The sequence below is a fragment of the Podarcis melisellensis genome, assembly GCF_964234715.1.
Source record: "Podarcis melisellensis genome assembly, chromosome: Z".
NCBI lineage: Eukaryota > Metazoa > Chordata > Lepidosauria > Squamata > Lacertidae > Podarcis > Podarcis melisellensis.
The window spans coordinates 12,352,861-12,357,390 of NC_138547.1; positions in this window are offsets into that span (position 1 = coordinate 12,352,861).

Consider the following 4,530-nt stretch of genomic DNA (forward strand, 5'->3'; position numbering starts at 1 on the left):
ATTCTCCATGACTTTTCGAAGTGCTATCATAGGTGCTTTAAATGTGGCTGTGGCCCAAAATATCCCACTGCAATATGGGATGTGGTAGGCCACACATGAGGTTGTAGGGAGAACCATGGCTGGTTTGTATTCTCCATACATGGTGCATGGAACAAGGAAATGACTTATGGAAGCTTGCCCACTGATAAGGACTCCCAAGGAGGCCACAATTTGAAATGCCTCACCAGCCTTCACCAACCTTCTAGAAATTTTGGACTACAAATCCCATCAGCCCCAGCCAGCACTGGCTGAACTCAGGGCTCTTTTATACTCTCCCCCTCCTCCCCACTGCATTAGAAGCAGCTTTTGGGGGAGGGAAATTATTTCCAAAAGAACCAAGAGCATGGGGTCCCCGCAACCAATTTGGCTTCCCCCAAAATATCCTGGGAGCTGTAGTTTGTTAAGGGTGCTGAGCGGTGTCAGGCAACCATCATTTCCCCACACAGAGCTACAATTCTCAGAGTTCTCTGAGAAGAGGGATTTATAGTTAAAGCACCCTGGGAACTGTAGATCTGGGAGGGGAATAAAGGTCTCCTAACAACATCTGGAACCCGTAACCAACTACAGTTCTGTCCGATCTAATTGGAGACATATTTTTAGTCAATTAAAGGGTTTGTTTTTGCTTTGTTTTGTTTTTAAATCATGAATCTAATCAACAAATTGATTAAAAGTCACAGTGCTACACATGGTCATTTTATTTATAATTTATCTCGCTTGCAGAGGGCACCGCTCTCCCCCTTCGTCCCAAGTGTTGTCATCTAAGCCACATTTTTTTAAAAATTCCCAATTGTGAGCTCTTTCAATTAGGCAGCACAAACACTCAGGCGGCTTGATGTGTTCATTAGCGAGACACAGCCCCGTCACCGAGTGACAGGCCAGATGACAAACTGTCTAGAGGTTCTTCCAGGCAATGAGGAGAACCTCTCACACATCAATATGGAGACATGGGCAAAACACAGGACTCAAGAGGACGTGCTTGAGGTGTAAATTTGTGAGCCAGTGCTGTTCACTAGAGCTTTGCACCTGAACCTGCTCAGACGGTCAAGGCACCCATCCAAATAATAAGCATCACCTACATGTGCAAAGTTTATTTTCTGCACCACTTATGAATGCATGTATCATGTATGTGTGCATGTATGTATGTATGTGTTACTAGCTGCCTCATACCTGCCATTGCTCCGGAATTCCAAGAAACCCAAAAAAATCACTGCAACCAGTTAATCGAGCTGCAGTTTTGAAATCTGCAGTTAAAAAACCGTGAAATTTTGGAAGCTTAAGTCTGGCATTTTGATTCAAAACCGTGTCCAAACATGGTAGAAAAACTGCTCCGTCAGGAACCTTCATGCAAAATTTGGTAACAATATCGTAAGAAGTATCCAAACACATGGGGAACAAACAACTTACCAAAATATATTGTTATGGATTGTGGAGAGCAGTCTAGATTATACCTGTGGGTCCAAGCCCAGTGAGGTTTAGATGAATCTAGTAGAAAAGGCTGCTGAACTGGTCAGCCCAGTTTATAATGGCCTTGGCTGGCTAGTTAAGTACCACAGTTTACAGGCACAAAGAGGTGGTCAAAGACACAGATCAGTGGACCTTCTCCTGGCCCACCTGGCTGGATGCTACAATCATCCTAGGGTAGAGAACATGAGAGCAACTCAGGTACTTGTTCTTTCATAGACACACATATACAATGGTACCTCGGGTTACGTACTTAATTCATTCCGGAGGTCTGTTCTTAACCTGAAACTGTTCTTAACCTGAGGTACCATTTTAGCTAATGGGGCCTCCTGTTGCCGCTGCGCCACCAGAGCACGATTTCTGTTCTCCTCCTGAAGCAAAGTTCTTAACCCGAGGTACTATTTCTGGGTTAGTGGAGTCTGTAACCTGAAGCGTCTGTAACCTGAAGCATATGTAACCTGAGGTACCACTGTATATATATGATCATGGGTTCTCTCCAGCCAAATTCTACTCAATAGACCCCTTGAAATGAATGTATCTAAGTTAGCCATGTTCAGTGTTTCCAATGGGTCTGCTCGGAATAGCTCTACCACTGGGTGCCATGCCTCATCCTCATCCTCATTCTGGGGGGACGCAGGGGGACGCATACCCCTAAACATTTTGTGAAGCTTTGTACTTTTGTCCTTTTTCTGTATTTATTTTTCCCTATTTGAACTACAAAATGGTGATTTTCTTGAGTCAAAACAGAGTACCCCTAAACATTTTTAAAAGGAAAAAAAAAGCACTGGATGGTAGTATTTATGAGTTTTAGCCAGTGCTGGTCCTACTCAGAGTAGGCCCACCAGAAATAATAGACATGGCTACCTCTGCTTTGTATGCAGAGACCCTAAGTTCAATACCAAATGGCATCTTCTGGTAGGGTTGTGACTGAGTGACTCCTGCCTGAGGCCCTGGAAAGCTGCTGCCAGTCAGTGTCAACAATACTGAGCTAAATGGACCAATAGTCTGACTCCATATAAGGCAGCTGCCTATGTTCATACCGTAGATGCCATTTCCCCCCAACTTTTGCATTGTTTCAGTTTTATGAGAGAGAGAAAAGTGTGTCTCAGCGTTCAGGAAGTTTGGGGAACGATCCCCCTGGGGAGCAGGCCAGCCTTCCATCGCTGGACTCAGCACATTAGTCAAGAGGAGACACACGCTTGCGAAATGTATTCGGTGGAGTCTCCGGAGGCCGGCGCAAATGCTGAGCTTTTGAAATTCAACCTAGGCAGATGGCTGGCCGGCCACTTCGAGCCATCGGCTCTGGGAAGTGGAAGGACGCTCACACTCCTGCCAGAGACAGAGAGGGTGGGAGGCATTGTACACACAATACATTTAAAGCACATTTCCCTGCCCCCCAAAAGAATCCTGTGAACTGCAGTTCACTCCTCGTAGAACTACAGTTCCCAGCACCCATTAACAAACTTCAGAGGTTTGTGTGTGCTTTATTTGTATGGTGTAGAGTCATACTTCGTGTTGCGTTTGCTTCAGGTTGCGTCCTGCAGCAACCCGGAAGTGCTGGAAAGGGTTACTTCCGGCTTTCGCCGCTTGCACATGTGCAGAAGCGCTAAATTGTGGTGTGTGTACAAGCGCCAAATCGCGCCGAGCACCTGCGCAGATAGGGTGCTTCAGGTTGCGGGCTTTTCATGTTGCGAACGGGTCTCCAGAATGGATCCTGTTCACAACCAGAGGTACCACCGTGTATGCAGTCTCTAGAGAGTGCAAGCAGCCTTGCATGTTTGTGCCTTAACTCACTGGCATCATCCTTAAGTTACAGAATTATGGAATTGTAGAGATGGAAGTGTCCCAGAGGGCTGTCTAGACCAACCTACTCCATAGCAGGCATAAATACTTGCTTTCATGACTTAAAGTGACTTAAAATATTCTTACCCCACTTTGCAACTAAAAAGGCTCTCAGAAAGGTGCACAAATAAAGGGGGAAAGCAATAAAGCCACAAATACACAACCACATTGTGATAACAATAGCACATACAATAACAATAGCCTTCAGCATCTTTGAGTGCAGCGGCATTTGCTTGACACAAGTGCTCAATGCTACAGAATGCAGTGTGCTTGAGAATCTCAGGCTAGTGCTTTGTTTTGTTCCTTAGCTCAGATGTTCAGCCCTCAAGGCTGTGTGAGTAAGGTTCTAGTCCATATGGTCCTGAATACAGAGCTAGTTTTAAATAGGAGTATAGAAAGTTGCCTCATATGAGTCAGGACTTTGCTTCACCAAGCTCAGTATTGTCCACACTGACTGGCAGCAGCACTCCAGGGTTTCAGAAAGCAGGTCTTCCCCAGGCCTAGCTGGAGATGCCAGAGATTGAACCTATGACCTTTGGCATGCAAAGCAGTTGCAGTTGCACTTCTGACACTACAAGGACAGTTAGCAAGGAGGAACCTACCAGGAACAAACTGCCCATTTGTGGGAGACCAATAACTCTTGCTGCAGTGTGCAAGCCCAACCTAGATTAGAACTAAGTCTCGTGATTCATGTACATTGTCCCAGTAAGTTTCAGTGAGCCTGACATTTTTGGAATCTCACGCTTTTTGCTGCTCATGTGTGTTTCACCTCTTGCTGGCTAGCTCAGCGCTAGAACAGGCATACACTTCTCCCAGGTCAGCAAATGTACGTCCGGTAACCCATGTCAGAAGTCTAGATTTTGGCGCATATATATATATATATATATATATATATATATATATATATATATATATCAACAACTTTTTCACTTCTGGGTTTTCACTTTTTGAAATATAGCAAGCCTAAATTGCTTTCTTTTCTATGGCTGGTGCCCTGCAGAAAACTCCCCTTTCCAAATCATCGTCTTCAAGTAGTATTAAAAATAGCTCGCTCGTGCCATCTAGAGGCCACAGAGTGCTAGTGGGCACAAGAAGGTACCCTCCTCACACAAGAACATAGTTAAACCATGGAATCCGCTCACAAAAGAGGCAGTGATGGCCAGCAAACATTTAAAGCACGTTACTTCG